Here is an 18,322-nt window from a genome sequence, read left to right on the forward strand (position 1 = left end):
TTTGGGCATGATTCATTTCTATTGAAATGTAGATTAAATCCAATATTATGCCAATTTTTACATTTATTGTAGATATTATTTGAGTATTAGAGGCTAAATTTTTTTTTTTTTAACATGGGCAGGCACCGGGAATCGAACCCGGGTCCTCAGGCATGGCAGGCAAGCATTCTTGCTTGCTGAGCCACCGTGGCCCACTAGAGGCTAAATTTTTATATCCCAATAATGAGAATAACCTTACAGCCACTACTGAGGTAATGAGCTGTGAAATTAATTCCTCAGTATTGTTTTGAAAGTATACCCCTACGTTGTTAAGAGAAATTCCAACTTGATCCAAATGTATTTAACTGGAATTCTTCGGTCGTCATCTACTGTTGGCTTGACGGTCACACCTCTTCTTACCTGGCCCCAACCAATTAAACGCCAATGTTTCTCAACTCTTCAGCTAGGGGCTGTTTTTCTCCTATTTCTGTGCGCATAGGATGAGTCAAAACAATTTTGCCCAGATCAGCCTTGACTGCACCAATGCTTCCACCTGTCGACGGGGATCCTATGTTCACCGTGAGCACTTCATTCTTAGACAGCTTTTGCACCTTTGCTGCTTTCTTATCACCTTCAATGCAGACACCCAGAGGGCATCTGAGGAGGAAATAGGAAATTTCCAGGTCTGTGAAGATCTCAGGTGGAGCTCCAACTGCACCAAGCCCCTGTCCCACCATTCTGCCAGCCCGGCACAAAGCGGGGTCAATTTTTGTTCCAACTCCAATAAGACCCCCTGGAGCAGCACACTGAAGATCATTATGTTCTGCAAAAAAGTGATACAATTTTGGAAAAGATTGGTTTACACTTGAGTTTTCCTTCACTGTCTTTGGAAACAATACAAGGTCTGATTTCTGTCTCCTGGCCCACCTTTAATTCTCCTTTCACAATACTGCCACCAGCTACACTCTCCTGAAGGGCATTGACCTCACAGCCAGGTTTGTTGACATCAAAGGACCTAATAACAATAAGTCGGGGTTCTGAAGTAAAGCCTCTTGGGAGTACTGGAATTTTCTTTACCATGTACTCACAGACAACTTCAATATTGTATTTCAGCTGAGCAGAAATCGGAGTAATAGGAGCTCCTCTGCGACTGTGCCTTGTGCAAATGCAAGGATCTGGTCGTATTGTTCTTTAGCCTGACTTTATTTTGTAAAATCACAATATGTTTCAGTTTCCTGATTTCTACGGCAGCCAGGTGTTCAGAAGTTTGAGGTCAAGGACAAGATTCATTACCAGCTATCAACAGAAGAGCTGCACGCACCCCTGCTGCACCATTCAGCACAGTAGCCATCAGAATACCATGGCCAGGACAGTCAACAAAGGAAACATGGCAGACTAATTTGAAGTTCCCTTTGGTCTCTGGAATGTCTGTAGGAAACTCATCAGGTGAACTATTTCCACGGGATTTATAACATTCTGGCCGAGGACAACTTGGGTCATCAAGTTTATAAATCTTAGCATTAGCATACCCAAGCTTGATTGTACTATTTCTTTCTAATCCATTTGTGAATCTGACAGTGTGAACTCCAGAAATGGCTTTCACGACTGTGGATTTCCTATGAGCCACATGACCAATTGTACCTACATCAATTGTGGCTTGTCTGCTGATAACTTCGTGAGAAAGTGGCGTCAACTTGGTAACATCCAAGGTGGCGAGATCCTGGCGAGGAAGGTGCAGTTGTCCCAAAGTGACACCAGCTTGCTTCCTGCCATCTTTTTAAAATTATTATTACTGTTGTTTTATTTTAACATTTCTTCCCCCTATTATTTATTTTTATTCCACATGTTCTACTTGTCTGTTGACAAGGTAGATAAAAGGAGCATCAGACACAAGGTTTTCACAGTCACACAATCACATTGGGAAAGCTATATCATTATACAATCATCAGCAAGAAACATGGCTACTGGAACACAGCTCTACATTTTCAGGCAGTTCCCTCCAGCCTCTCCACTACATCTTGGATGACAAGGTGACATCTACTTAATGTGTAAGAATAACCTCCAGGATAACTTCTTGACTCTGTTTGGAATCTCTCAGCCATTGACACTTTGTCTCATTTCCCTCTTCCCCCTTTTGGTCGAGAAGGTTTTCTCAATCCCTTGATGCTGAGTCTCAGCTCATTCTAGGATTTCTGTCCCACGTTGCCAGGAAGGTCCACACCCCTGGGAGTCATATCCCATGTAGACAGGGGGAGGTCAGTGAGTTTGCTTGTTGTCTTGGCTGGAGAGAGAGGCCACATCTGAGCAACAAAAGAGGTTCTCTTGGGGGTGACTCTTAGGTCTAATTTTAAGTAGGCTTGACCTATCCTTTGTGGGGTTAAGTTTCATATGCGCAAACCCCAAGACTTGTCTCCTGCCATCTTAACTGGAGAGTAGAAGTTTCTTTTTTTATCGTGGAAAATAGCATATATACAAAAATATATTCAAAGCACACCACCACAACTAGTTATAGAACAGATTTCAGAGTTTGGTTACATTTCTATACTTTTAGTTTTTTCCTTCTCGCAGCTACAAAACACTGGAGACTAAAAGAAATATCAATATAATGATTCAGCATGCATACTCATCTGTTAAATCCTATCTTCTCTGATATAACTCCACTTTCCCCCTTTGACCCTTCTCCCAATCTTTAGTTGTATTTGGGCTATGCCCATTCTAACCTTTTCATGTTGGAAAGAGCTGTCGATAATAAGGGATAAGGGGATGGAAAAAGTTGATGTTTTAGAGAGGCTGGCCCCTCTGGGTTTCAGGACTTGTCTGGCCTAGGAACCGTCTGAAGGTTATAGGTTTCTAGAAGTTTCTTTTTATACCTTGACCTCTGTAGTATTATGCTCATGTGCTATGTGCATATCTTTTTCCATTCCTTTTACAAGGTATTTCATGTGTCCTTTTAGACTGGAAACTTGTGCCCGCCAGTTCTGGGAAGGTGGTTTTATGAATTATATATCTAGAAAACATCTTTCCCTTACCTGGTTTTCTGTTAATTCTTTCTGGAATTCCTATTATCAAATGTTTGACCTTGGAATTGGTTTTCTAATTTTCTCACCTTTTTTTCTCCTATTTTTTCTCTCATACTAGTTCCCAGAAGATTTCTACAGCTTTATATTCCTTCTAGGGAATTTTCATTTCTGCTACTTCTTATTTTTTTTTTATCAAAGGATCATTTTTGTCCTGCTCCTTTTTTATTTTTAACAGCCTGCCCTTCTTTCGTGTAGACAAATCTTTTATCTTCCCAAAGATGCCTTATTTTGAGTTTGAGATTTTGGCATAGTTTTTTTCTATCTGCACCATTTCCGTCTTTTCCAAGTTTTTCCCTAGGAGCATTTGTTTTGGCTTCCATTTTTCATGTTAGATGATTTCTCATAATTTCTCGAAATCCTTGACTAACTGCTCACATATTTTTATTTGTTTGCTTGTTTCTTTTTAAAATTTTTGCCACTGAATGGTGCACTTTATTTTTTTGACATTTTAAATAAAATGTAATCATTGTGAAGCCTGTGTTTGCACAGTAAATTTCATAACCCAATTTAAAATTAAGGCAAACAAGGTAAAAATCCACAGCTATAGATATAAAATCATGAAATAGGTTAAGGGAGAAGGAAGCCCCAAAACTGCTGTGGGATGTTTGTAATCTCTATGCTCCACCCACTTACTCTATTGTGGTGTTTTGTTTATTGGTTTTGCATAATTTCAGCTTCTATATATTATATTGTATATATGTTTATAAAATCTGTATTTTGGGAAAAACACCCAATGTGTCCTTCTTTTCAGAGTTTTACATTTATGAAAAAGAAAATGCTTCAAATGTTTATTGAGACATAACCAACTAGGCTAGAAATAACATAGTTTTACAACTATTTTTTCCTTTGGCTTTCACTTTGTTTCTTTACCAGATCTAAATAACTGAGAGAATTTTCTCCAAAAAATTTTTTTCCTTCTCTAGCACATAAACCCTAGCAGTCAATTAATTAAGTAATAAGCCACTGTAAAGCACCTAAATTAACCAATCTAGAATCTTTCTTTATAAGTTTTTTTTTTAACTGTAGTTTTAGATGAATGTATGATGAGAAACTCAGCATTGAAAATTTTGGATTTTCTTATCATATAAAAAAATTTAAGACCTCATCCATGAGACCAATTTTACCAACCAGTTTGAATCTATTTATCTTCATTTGAATATCTTTTAGAATATGTAAAAAGTAATAAATAAATTTAGCTTCCACGCTACATGTATAATAAGAACTTTTATTAATTGTGTATATTCCTTTGATGTATTTTCCCCTCAAGATGATCAACTAAGTGATTGACAAGTGAATATTAAATAAATCTGTAGTCAGATTCATAAATATTAAAATATTTATAGTATTTTAACAAAAACATTATAATAGGAATTGTTTCACAAACTGAAAGCATGTAGAACAGCATTAAATTTGCACAAACAAGTATTTTGTATCTACTTTAATAAACGGTTATTCTTTTTTTGCCAAAAAATAAAATAAAAATTAAAAAATTAAAAAATCTGCAGATACAGATATCAGTATTTTTGGAAACAGTTCAAGAATATTAATTATAATGTCAATTATATTAATTGATATAATTAATTATAATATCAATTTAATATTAAACACTATGTGTATATTTAATAAGGCACTAAAACGTTCATTGGAAGGTCTGTGCATGAGTGAGGCTTATCAACTGGGGGCGCTTCACTGTAGGATGATTGTTGTGTATATTAATACTTTTAAATCTTTTTTGGGGGGAGGATGTTCAGTTTCCCCAGAGAGCAATCTCCTTGGGATGTGGGGTGGCGGTGATAAACCTGTTCCCAGCATCCTGAGCAGAGCCCTGCAGGACGGGGTCTTGATGTTTGTGATATAGTCTTTATTTAATACCTGTGTTCATTTCAACACCCAGTATCCCCTGGCTACTGTGCCCGGGGTCCCTGTCAGTAAACCTCCAGTGTTTTGCTAAGATGGAGACAGCATACTCACTGATGGAGTTGGGTGGGGAAAGGAATGCAGGGGCGTTGCTGATTTTTCTTCAGCCCTTCAACCAAAGCTCCTATTTACACGCTGATTGCATTAGTTAGGGTCATGGCTGAGCCGGCTGTAACAAAGACAATTGAACAGTGACTCAAAGAAGACAGAGGTTTCTTTCATGTTCGTAATGAGACAGTCCCAGCTTGGTGGGAGGCTTTGCCCCACATGGTCATCCGGGAACCCACGTTTCTTCCTTTTTGTTGTTCTGCTGTCCCTTAGCACATGGTCTTTCTCTGCATGGTCAAAGCAGGGTTTAAGCAGGGTTGAAGTTGCCTCCGTGTCCCAGTTCTCTAAAGGGGAAAGAGCAGAGAGCAGTAGACACATGGCGTGTCAAGGCCTGGACGCAGATATGACACGTTACCTCCACACCCATGTTGTCCCTGCTATTTAGTCACGTAGCCACAGCCATTTGCAAGGGAGGCTGGAAAATGTAGTATCCAGCTGAGCAATGATGCACCCAATGACAATTCCATTACTCCAAAAGGAGAATGGATTTTGTTACTTAACTAGCCATTTCTACCACCAGCTCCTTGCTGCCTCCAATTTTTGTAACCCTTTCCGGGGTTCTGCTACGTGATTGTTAAATTCTCAGCCACCTCCTCCCCCAAGCAAGCACTTAGTGTTCTTTCTCCTATCCATTACCACATATTTGTCTCTTTTCCAGTTTCCAAAATTTTGTTGACATCTTTTCTCTGCTGTTGCCCCTTCCCCCATTCTCATGTCCTCATGATTTATGGCCTTTATTATCATATTAACATTACTTAGGGAAGGAGTGGAAATGAACTCATGGCTTGAATCTACCATTTCCCAGGAGCTTTAAATTATGTCTTTAAATATTTCATTAGATTCTCTTAATTCCTAGTATGTTCTTACGATATATCAATTTTGCCTCTATTCCATATACTTTTTTCCCTGTTCTTGTAGATAGTTTGTTCACTCCAAACTTAAATCTTTTATGATTAGAATAAGAAACTCTCCATCTCTTTTTGTTTTCCACTTTCTGTTCTTTTGCTGCTTCCGAGTACCATTCGTTTTTAGAATGTGTCTTTCCCCATCCACTCTTTTCAAGATCTCTGCCAGCTTATGTTTCATCTTCTTTATTGTCTTATCAGATCTCCCCTAAGCGTCTATGTATCTACTCAGAACTTTTGCATAGTAAAAGTATTTGCTTTACTACATTTATAAAGCTCATGATGATATATTTGAGCACAATTTTTTATTTATTAGTTTTAAAAAATACATAAAAACAAACAAACAAAAACATTCTTAACATATGGTCATTCCGTTCTACATATATAATCAGTAATTCACAATATCATCGCATAGTTGCATATTCATCCTCATGATCATTTCTTAGAACACTTGCATCAATTCAGAAAAAGAAATAAAAAGATGACAGAAAAAAATTCATACATACTATACCCCTTACCCTTCGCTTTAATTGATCACTAGCATTTCAATCTACTAAATTTATTTTAACATTTGTTCCCCCTATTACTTATTTTTTTATTTTTATTTTTTTTACATGGGCAGGCATTGGGAATCGAACCCTGGTCCTCTGGCATTGTGGCCCGTCCCCCCTATTACTTATTTTTATTCCGTATGTTTTACTTGTCTGTCAATAAGGTAGATAAAAGGAGCATCAGACACTAGGTTTTCACAATCACACAGTCACATTGTGAAAGCTCTATCATTACACAATCATCTTCAAGAAACAAGGCTACTGGAACACAGCTCTACAGTTTCAGGCAGTTCCCTCCAGCCTCTCCAATATACCTTAACTAAAAAGGTGATGTCTATATAATGCGTAAGAATAACCTCCAGGATAACCTCTGGACTCTGTTTGAAATCTTTCAGCCATTGACACTTTATTTTGTCTCATTTCACTCTTCCCGCTTTTGGTCCAGAAGATTTTCTCAATCCCTTGATGCTGAGTCTCAGCTCATTCTAGGATTTCTGTCCCACGTTGTCAGGAAGGTCCACACCCCTGGAGGTCAAGTCCCACATAGACAGGGGAAAGGCAGTGAGTTTGCTTGTTGTGTTGGCTGAGAGAGAGTTACATCTGAGTAACAAAAGAGGTTCTCTGGGGGTGACTCTTAGGCCTAATTTTCGGTAGGCTTAGCTTATCTTTTGAGGGATTAAGTTTCATATAAACAAACCCCAAGATTGGGGGTTCAGCTTATTGCTTTGGTTGTCTCCACTGCTTGTGAGAATATCAAGAATTCTCCACTTGGGAAAGTTGAATTTTCCCCCTTTCTCAGCATTCACCCAAGGGGATTTTGCAAATACTTTTTACTCACTTGAACACAATTTTTAACTGCTATATAGTAACATGTTTCTGCCATCTTGACGTTCATTCATCAAACATTTTATTCTGTCATTTTCCTGTTTTTTTTTTCATGGGGCCTCTTTTTATAGATGTTATGTTCCTCTTGGATTATTTCCTCCCTGTGATTGAGATAAGTTCTTTCTAAACAAATCTTTGTGAGAAATTCACTGGGGAGGAGAACAGGGCTGTGTTCCAGGATGGCAGGAGTCTCCCTATGACACAAGGATGTGTGTCTGAGTTATCTTAGACTTTACTTTTTCGAGGCCAGCTGGGTTTGACAGATGCAGGGCGGATCACCATGCAGTCTTTCTCCTCCATCCTGCCTCACTGACAGAGGACTTCATGCAAATATGTCTGGTGTATGTGTTTTCTCATTGAGCTTGCCCAACTCTGCTTCTCCTAAGTAAAAGCAAGATATTCAGAAGATTCTTCCCTATTTGTATTTTTACCCTCTTTTTCATTACTTTAAAAGGAAGGGGTTTCTGTATTAGCATTGAACCATCCAAAACTGAAATTTTAAAAAGTTCCATCTACAATAGCATCAAAAAGAACAGAATACTTTGGACTAAATTTAACAAAAGCAGTGTGAAACTTATACTCTGAAAACTACAAAATTCTATTGGACGAAGTTAAAAAGAAAAGACTTAACTAAATAGAAACACAATCCATGTTCATAAATCAGAAGACCTGGGATTGTTAGGATGGTGATACTCTCCAAATTCATCTACAGATTCAGTGCAATCCCTATCAAAATCCCAGTTGATTTTTTGCAGGAATGGACAAATTTTCATATGAAGGTTCAAGGAACACCAAATAATCTAAATAATCTTGAAGTAGCAAAACAAAGCTGGAGGACACATAATTCCTCCAGGGCGCCAACACCATTCAATGGGGAAAGAATAGTCTCTTTAACAAATGGTGCTGGGACAACAAGGTAGTTGTGTACAAAAGAATAAAGATGAATGTCTTCCTCACACTATCTGCAAGAACTAACTCAGAATGGATATCAGACTTAAACATAAGAGCTGAAACTACAAAACTCTTAGAAGAAAATATAGGAGTAAGTCTTCATGATCTTGGGTTAGGCAAAGCTTTCTTAGATGTGACACCAAAAGCATAAGCAACAAAAGAACAAATAAATTTGACTTACTAAAAAAATATCTGTGCTTCGAAGGCCACCAAGAAAGTGAAAACCCATAGGATGGGAAAAAAGATTTTTGCAAACCATATATTTTCTGTGTATGTCTAGTGTCCAGACTATATAAAGAACTACTACAATTCAACAACAAAAAATACAACAACCCAGTTTAAAAATGGGCGAAGACCTTGATTAGACCTTTCTCCAAAGAAGAAGTATAAACGGCCAATAAACACACGGAAAGATGTTCACTGTCTTTAGTCATCAGGAAAATGCAAATCAAAACCACAATGAGATACTACCTCATACCCACTAGGATGCTGATAAAAAAAACAAAACAGAAAATAACAAGTGCTGATATGTTTGAGGAGAAATTGGAAACTTTGTGCATTGCTGGTGTGAACATAACATGGTTCAGATGTTGTGAAAGGAGTTCAGTGGTTCCACAAAAAGTTGAGCATAGATTTGCCATATGATCTAGCCATTTCACTCTTAGATATATATCCAAGAGAAATTAAACCATACATCTACACTAAATTTTATCCATGTAATTTCAAAGCAGCATTATTCATAATAGCCCAAAAGTGGGAAAAACCTAATGCTCATCAATTGATGGATGGATACATGAAACATGGTATATCCATACAATGGAATGTTATTTGGCAATAAAAGGAAACAAAGCACCACATTGGAATATCTACATATTTCAGTGAAGTGTGTTACAACATAGAGGAAACTTGAAAATATTATGCCAAGTGAAATAAGATATTCACAAGGACCATATATGATTCCATTTATATGAAATGTCCAGAAGAGGTAAATTTGTATAGACAGAAAGATTAGTGGCAGCCTAGAGCTGATGGGCTTGGTGGAATGGAGAATTAGTTGCTAATCCGTATAGGGTTTCTTTTGTGGGGATGAAAATGTTCTAAAATCAATTGTGTTGATGTTTACACAACTCTGTGAATATATAAAAAAATACAAATTGTATGCTTTGAATGGTCTGTGAATTATATCTCAATAAAGCTGTTAAAGAAAAAGGCAAGGATACTTCCTTCCTCCTTCCCTCTTCATAATTGGAATGCAAATGTGATGGCAGGAGCTAAAGCAGTCATCTTTCACTGCTGAAATAGAAAAAAAACATGAGGATGACACAGTAAAAATATAAAAAAACCCTGAGGCTCCTAAGTTACCAAGACACACTGTCAACACTGGACTATCTTTCCATCCTTCGTATGAGAGAAAACTAAACTAAATCTTTACTTTGTTTAAACCATAATAATTGTGAGCATGTTTGTTATAGCAACATAACCTGTACGTTAACTAGGTGATAGTCCAACTTTTACATTGATCAGTGTTTTATACAAGGCTTGCATCTGTATTGAGGGTATAAAATGTATGAGGTGTTTATGTTCAAGGAGAGAAAAGCAATTACATTGAGGATACCCTGTAATGAGGTCTCTTGTGGGGTACAGGCGGTAAGGAAAGAATTATCTAATGGCGCAGGGATGAAGTGTTGGGAGTGGGTAGTCAGGGAAGCTCCCTAGAGATAGCATATCCATTGATACCCAAAAGATAAGTAGGAGCACTTATCCAGATAAGATAAGAACCCAGGCCATCCTGAAAGTCACTCAGAGAGACAGCCACATGTGAGATGGCCTGGAGAAAGAAGGCTCAGGGAGGACTGAGAAAGGGCTGACCTGTGTGAGGGTCACAACTGTGTCTTGTGGTTAGAAATGATAGGGATAGAGATATTAGAGCAAATCATTCACAAGATACTGGAGCTTTCATCACTGGAAGTATGCATGCAGAAATCGGAAGCTGCTCACATGATCCCTGCATGAGGAGGGATATTGACAGTTGGCTTTGTGGTCCCTGAACTTTTAATTGATGCTCTGAAAGGCACTCTCATCCCCAAGGGTCCCTCCACTCCTGGCCAAGTCACGCAAGCACTGAGACAGTCATTTTTCACTTGATGGTAGGTGTTATACTCCAACTGTGCGCCTGGACCATGTGAGCACATTTACAAAGAAATGTGGTAAGAGAAGCCTGAGTTCTGCAAGGAGAGAGGAGGGAGAGGGGTTGATATCCCAAGCTCCAGAACTTAGAATTCAAGAGTTCAGATTATTCTATCTGGGTCAGGTGTGTCTGTGCATCATTTTCCACTAAGGTCTGGGCAGGAAAGCAAATTAGTCCAAATGGCTTCCATGACGATGCTGTAAGAAGGGAACACCAACAGAGGTATGGGCAGGTTATGGGAAGAGATCAGGGGAATGGAGAGACTCAGACAACAGCAACAGTAGGAAGCCTTCACCATCCCTTGGCCTGAGGGGATTACACAAGGAAATCAAATTCCAGACTTCTTGAGAGCTGCAGCCACGGAGGAGGAGTTGCTCGAGGGAACTGCCATCATGGTGACCACACAGCTACCCACGAGACATGAGGGTGAGGTGAGTGGGAGCAGGGAAGAAACATCTCCAGAGCCTCTCCTCCCACCCTCCAGAATCCCATTGTGCCCTTCATTGGTTAATCCCAAAAAAGGAGCCGGGGGGGCTCAGTCTGCTGGGGTGAACTTCCCAGAGTCCAGGGCAGAGAGAAAGGTGAAGAAAGAAGGGAGAAGGGATGTTGGCAAGCAGAGATTGACAGTACAAAGGCTCCTTCATTTGTCCTTTGTACCAGAGACTGTGGGCTTCCCTGCTGTGTGCTGCTGCCTGGAATGCAGATGCAACAAGGGCCATTTCAAACCATGATGGTGGGACAGAGCCCCAGCTGGGCAGAGAAACCAGTGAGCCTGATCCCCCAAGCCACCACTTGCCATCCTGGCCCCAGCCTGCTGTTGTTAGGGCTGTGATGTGAGAGAAACCCAAGGCAGCGGCGGTTCAGAGCCACCAACCTGCACCCACCGTGTCTATAACCTTTTGTGAATTTTGAGGATGATGTTTTTCATCTTTCAGGAGGCTTAAAGAGCTCATCACATGCTTTTACATTGGTCAAAGGGGCCTGCTCTCCATCTCGCTTAGAAGCCCCAGCCCCGAGATAGCTCACAGGGCCTATAGCCATGTTCTGAGCAGCTCTTTCAATACAGATTTCCCTCTAGCTCTTTCTGCAAAATGCTAGTGTTAGTCCCAGGCAGGGTGGGGTGGGGATGGGTGATGCTGCAGCTCTCTGTAACTCTTTCCCAGGGCTTTCCACAGCCTTTTCTCCCTGGACAGTAGTTATTGGTAATAACTTCCCACTGGTAATAACTTCCCACTGGGCATGGAGTGAGCAGAGCTGGTCTGGTGTGCAGCACCTTCTCACTTCCTGTGCACTGTCGTCATTAAGCCTCTCCTGGAAGCAACGGTCATCCTGCCGTGTATGGGGGGTAGAGGCAGGGAGACGAGGGAGCAGAAGACATGCCCTCCCCCCACCCAGAATGCTCCTGCCTGGCACAGGCAGTAAGGTATATACAGTGTGTGAATTGCTGATAACCCTATCTTGTAGTGGATTCTTTTCACATTACAAAGCATTTTCACATAGACTGTGCCACTTCATCTGAGAAGTTTAGAAAAAGGGGTTTTCATTCCCATTTTACAGAAGAAGAAACTGAGGTTTAGAGGGGTAAAGTAACTTACCCAATGGCATGGAACTGACCCCCAGCGGGGCTCGAACTAAATCCCAGTCTCTGATATCTATGCCAGGGGCCTTTCTCTTTTCTGAGGAGCTTCAGGAAAAACTTGCCATCCTTAGCAGGCATTTTATGAAGTGACATTTAGAGAATTCTGACCTCCTCTCTCCTCCCTGCTCTGGAAAAGAGATGATGTGGTTGTCAGGTGAATGCCTCACAGGCACCAGATCAGAGAGTCGATCCCACCCCACCCTATAAAAGGACAGAGAAGACTCAGAGAGCAGGGCTGGCCCTTCAAGCCTGTGCTTCATAGCCACGTGTGTGTGCAGTGCCGTGTGTGTGGATGGTGAGTGCACGTGTGATGTGCGGTATGTGTGAGTGTGTGCTATGAGTGTGGAGTGTGTGGATGCATGGCTGGTGGTGAGCGGGTGTGCATTTATGTGTGTTGATGTGGGGGGTGATGGCGAGGCTATGTGTGTGTGTCTGTGATGTGTGATCTGTGTGAGTGTGCATGGCAGGCCTGTGTGCGCTTGTGGTATATTGTGTGTATGTGTGAATGTGTATGGAGGTGTGTATATGGGAAGGGCAGGTCTGGCATTGAGGGAGCTGATGAGAGCAGCGGCTGTGCCGGGGGCTCCCTGTGAAGCCCATGTCATCCTCCTGGAGTGGCTCATGGCCAGTCCCCCGTGCCTCCCAGCATCACCGCCTGGCTAGGTCGGCATGCCCAACCAAGGCCTGTTCCAATTTGTGCACTGGGGTTTCTCTTGGTTTTATTTTTTTTTGTATGCTGTATGGCACGGTCACATTTCATTATTTTTCCATGTGAGCATCCTGTTATTGCAGCACCATTTGTTGAATTTTTATTTGTTTGTTTTGCTTGTTTGTTTTTTGGAAAGTACATGGACCGGGAATTGAACCTGGGTCTCCCACCTGGCTGGTGAGAATTCTACCACTGAACTACCTTTGCACCCCTGGTTTCTCTTGTTTTTAAACAAGGTTGTCCCGAGCCACGATTCCAGAGCCCTCCCAGGCCACGCCAGCCTCCCCCAGGCTCCCTGGCGACCTCCACTCATGGAAGGGCCTCCTTCCAGCCCACGAGGGGAGGAAAGCGTCTGCTGTCCTGACCCCCCCCAAACCACATCAATAACTCCTTTTCTTCCCCACCTGGGACAAAAAATTAAACCTGGGACCTGACGCTAGCATTCTTAAATCCTTGTTGGAGAGTTCTCTGTTCTTTCTCTTTTTCAATAGCACTTATCTACTTTTAGCGTTCTGTATACTTTACTTAATATCTTTTAGTTGTCTCCCCTCACCGGAGTGTAAGTTCCATGAGGGCAGGGATCTTTATTTCTTCTCATTGTTTGATGTGTCTAGAAGAGAGTGTGACATTTAGAAGACACTTAAAATTATTTGTGGAAGGGAGGGAAGGAAGGAGGGGGAGGCACTTAACAGCTTTCACACAGCCCAAGGCCTGTGGTAGGGGTACGGGTGGGGTGGGGGTTTGGCAGCTCCTCTGTCCCCTCCCTGTCCCCCCAGTGGGCGACTGGGGTCAGCCAGAGGCCAGAGGACAGCGGCCGCGGCCGCGCTTGGGAGGCCCTGTCAACCTTCCAGCCACCGGGCCTGACGGGAAGGCACAGCTGTGGGTGGGAGGGAGCTGGGAGGAAAAATGTGTTCAGTTTATGGGGGACGGAATTACTGGCCAGGGGTGGCCTTAATTTAGCCAGAGCCTGGCGACAGCGAGGGTCAGTAACGTCCATTAGGTGCAGTGGTTTCTGTAAGGCTTGGGGCAGGGCAGGGCCAGGCCGGGTTCCCGGAGGCCTGGAGGAATATGTTACTGGTCAAAGGGGCCTGAAGCCAGGCCCAGGCAGGGTATCAGAGTGTGTGTGTGTGTGGGGGGGGGGGCAGGGTAAACATCCTCTTGGAACATAGTACTCTTCTTTCCAGGAGGACAGAATGGCCAGCCCTCACTGGCCAGGCCATGGTGAGCCATCATTGGGTCGGCGTGCTCATCTTGCCTGGATTTAGGGCTTTCCCACCTGCCACTGCCTATGTATGAACAGTCTCGTGTGGGCCCCATGACATCCTGCCAGAGAAGCGAAGTCTCCATTTTACAGGTGAAGACAGGGAGGCCAGGAGGTGAGCTTAGAGGAGCAGCAGGGGTGCTGGAAGCTGGGGTTTGGCTCCAGCACTTGCTCTTCCAGCCCCCTCCTGTGCGATGAAGGAAGCCAGCACTCTGTCTGCTTGCCCTGCTGTGGAAAGGGCCCACTGGCCAGTGGGGGTGGTTTCCCCAGGCCCACCCCCAGGCCCCGTGCTGATGCCAGGAAGGCAGAGCAAGCCTGGGTCGGGACTCAGAATGTCGGGGTTTCAGCCCCAGCTCAGCTACGGATTGGTTGGGCAAGTCCCCTCTGCACCCTGGGACTTGGTTTCCCCATTTGGACAACCCAAGCCCTGTCTGGTTACTGGTGCTAAAGTGGGCTTCTGTGAGACTTGGCACACTTGGCCTTGCCTACTGGGGACGCTCACTGGCTAGGAAATTCTGGAGGCTTCTGTGGGAGCTCATTCTGAAACTTCCCCTCTCCTCCCACTTTCCCTTTCTATTCCCATCCTCTTCTCTCTCAGTGCTGGCCTGGGCCAAGGAATGGGAGTCAAGGCCAAGAAACTCACGCTGCCCCTCTGGGACTGTGTCGAGCAGCCCTCTATGCACTGCTGGAGCTGCCACAGAGGCCACCAGGCAGGGAAGGGCCTGAAGTGCTCATTCGCACCCAGGAACCCTGAGAGAGGACCGCTCCTTACAGTCCTCTGTGTGTGGCAATGCTTCACCCAAAGGGTGGGGTATTTGTGCTGGGACTTCAGACTTTCACTTCCAAAAGGGGTCAGTGGTGGAAACAGCCCAAATGTCCATCAACAGATGAATAGATAGACAAAACAGGGTATATCCATAGAACTGAATATTATCCAGCCATAAATGGGATGGAAGTACTAATATAGGCTACAACATGGATGACTTCCAAAGCCTGAAGCCAAGTGAGAGAAAATAGACGCGGAAGTTCCCATACTGTGTGATTCCATTCATATGAAACACCCAGTATAGGTTAAATTCAAAGAGACAGAAAACAGATTGTTGGCTGCCAGGGGATGGAGGGAGGGAGAGGGGCAGCGATTGCATAATAGGAATGGGACTTCCTTTGGGGATGATGAAAATGTTTTGGAACTGGAGAGAGGTGATGATTGCACAGCATTGTGAAAGTACTAAATGCCACTGAATGTACACTTTTAAATGCTTATTTAAAAAAATTTTTTTTTTGACATGGGCAGGCACCAGGAAGCAAACCCGTGAATGGTTAATTTTATATGCCAATTTTATCTCAACTAAAAAAAAAAAGGGGGTGATGCACTGCGCCCAGGATGCCTGCAGCTCCTCTCCCTCCCCAGCCCCTGCCCACCCCGATTCCCACCAGCACCTCCCCTCCCCCAGGTACGGGAGGTTCATTTCTGCTTCAATTTCAGACCAGCCCTGGCTGTAGGTGGGCAGGACATTCTTAAGCTGCCTCATGCTGAGTCACTCTCCCTCGGGCCTCACTAAGCTTAATGCAATGGTCCCCATTTATTGAGTGCCTACTACATATCAGGCCGTCACCGAGCATTCACAACACCTCTGCAAGGTAGAACATTCTCCCTATTTTACAGATGAAGAACTGTGCCATGCCCAGTGCTGACATGTGTTTCTCTTCCAAGTTGAAGCTCTCCTGTGGGTGGCCAGTCCTCCTTCCAGGCCTCTTGCATTGCCACACCAGTCCTGTCCCTCTACTCCCAAGGCCACCGAGATGCTCCATTACAAGCTTGCCCTCTGTCCCTACTCCCTTGCCTCTGGTCTGTCTCTCTGCTCTGGACAGGATCCCACAGGCCCCATAACTATCAGCCTCCAGCCTGCAACTGCTGAGGACCCCCAGATCCACCTTTAGCAGGAGAATGTCTCGACGCCTGAGCAAGGCCTGGCCCTCCTGGGATACAGATCTATGATCAGGGCTTGGCTCCTCCTCCCAAGATAGGATCCCACAGCTTTGGAGATGGGCCTGGAGTTCTCAGTCTCACTGGGAAGATCCCACTGAATGCGATCAACCTGGAGACAATAAGATTCTGGAGGAAGAGCTGGCATTCCTTTACTGACCCCTTTGTACTGTTGTCATGGTCAGGTTCATGTGTCAACTTGACCAAGTGGTGGTACCTGTTTGTCTGGTTGGGCAAGTGCTGCCCTGTCTGTTACAATGAGGACATTTCATAGAATTTAATCATGATCACGTCGGTTGCATCCACAGCTGATTCCATTTGTAGTCAGCCAAGCGGAGTGTCTTCTGCAATGAGTGATGCTTAATCTAATCACTGGAAGCCTTTTAAGGAGGATTCAGAAGAGACAGGCTCTCTTCCTGCTGCGGCTGGTGAGTCTCTCCTGTGGAGTTCATCCAGACCATCCAACAGAATCGTCAGCTTCACAGCCTGCCCTGCGGATTTTGGACTCTACGTTCCCACAGTTATGTGAGACACTTTTATAAATTTTATATTTATGAATATTTCCTGTTGATTCTGTTTCTCTAGAGAACCCTAACTAATACAACTGTCTTCTCCTCCCAGCCTCACAAAGGTCTCAGAATTACAGTGTGGCATCATGATCTGGCGGGCAGCCTCCACAACTGGAGCCCCTGGGTCCAGTCCTACTGCCACAACATGCTTGCTCTGTGACCTCAGGCAAGTTCCTTCACCTCTCTGAGCCTCAGGTGCCTAATGTGTGAGGCTGGGACATAACTGCCTTCATTTCACTGCTTAGTGTGAGGATTTGGTTTCCAACCTGGCTCAGGCAAAGGGCCCGGTACAAGAAAACTGCTATTACTGATTATTGTTAGTCCACATTTCACAAATATCAGGGCTAAGGCAGAGAGCTGAAGGGACCTGTCCGAGATCACCCAGCTGATGTAAAAGCAGGGTTTGGGCCCATGATTATTCCAAGCTAAAGCATGCATGGACTTTTGAGGCTGAGGAAAAAGGGCAAGGCGTGGCAGTTCTTCTGGGGATGGGGGCACTTAGGAAGTTATGGGGGGTGGACACTAGCCTAAGGCTTGGTAGGACAATGACAGAACCTGGGGGCTTCCAGATAGAGTGACAGAGGCAAGATGGAGACTTGGGGAAGAGAGGGGGCAGGGAAGTTTGCACAGGCCCCCCCAGGCCGCAGAGGTATTTTTCCCACCTCTAAAATGAGGAGATGACACCGTCTCTGGAAGTAGATACGGTCGTCAGTCCTGAACCAAAGGCAGCTGTCAGTGGTGAGTGGAGACTTCAAGGGTCCTCAGGAATGATGTGGCCGGCACTGGAGGCAGATCCCCTCCCGGAGCAGGGTCCTGGGCCCTCCCCAGTGCAGGTGTCCTCGGGATCGCTTGTCCAATAGCCTCGTTTGAGATGAGGAAACTGAGGCCCCGGGAGGGAGGTGTGACCTGCAGAGCCGTGCTTGGAACCCAGATCTCACTCTGCTGGACTCTCCTTCGTCACATCCGTGGGAAACTGAGGCAAGTGGAGGACAACAGGGAGCACCTAGGACCTCGTGGGGTGAGCCCGAGGTCCTGGGAAGGGTCCCAGTTCTAGACTCTGCCCCCCAGACTTCTCCCCAGTCCTGGAAAGTTATTACTCGTGATGAATTTCCTGGTAGTAAGGGGCAGTCCAGTATTCGACGTTGCACGTTTGGTTTGTAATCACAAGGCAAAGATGGTGTCAAGTCAAAATCACCCTTGACTATATGTCAGGAACCACCTCAGTAGAATTCTTCATGCCGTCCCATAAAGGGCCCCAGGGTTTCCTCCCGTTTCTATAGCGGGTGCCAAACAAAGTAGTTGGCTTGATTTCAAGGCCACGCTGTACGCAAAGAACCTGTCTATTCACCCAGCATTACTCCCAGCGTGAAGGGAACTTGCCCTGGGTGTGGGGAAGCGGGGGCAGTCGAGGGGTGTCAGACGCAGTCCTCCCATCCATGCTTTGTCCTGAGCACACCTCACTGAGGGGAGCTAGCGGGCGGGAATTGCGCCCCCACGAGGTAAATCAGTCTCAAATGGCCTGAGTCCACGAGGCCCCAGTGTCGGGGGTGGGGGGGGGAGGGGGAAGGGAAGGAGGAGAGGCGGGAGAATGGG

General features: G+C 44.1%; 1 pseudogene; it reads right to left on the bottom strand.

Moving 5' to 3' along the window:
- Positions 1-300: 300 nt before the first annotated feature.
- On the bottom strand, positions 301-7,725 carry LOC143653339 (eukaryotic translation initiation factor 2 subunit 3 pseudogene; annotated as a pseudogene).
- Between the last annotated feature and the right edge of the window lie 10,597 nt (positions 7,726-18,322).

This window comes from Tamandua tetradactyla, chromosome 13 (genome assembly GCF_023851605.1).
Source record: "Tamandua tetradactyla isolate mTamTet1 chromosome 13, mTamTet1.pri, whole genome shotgun sequence".
In the NCBI taxonomy this organism is placed as follows: Eukaryota; Metazoa; Chordata; class Mammalia; order Pilosa; family Myrmecophagidae; genus Tamandua; species Tamandua tetradactyla.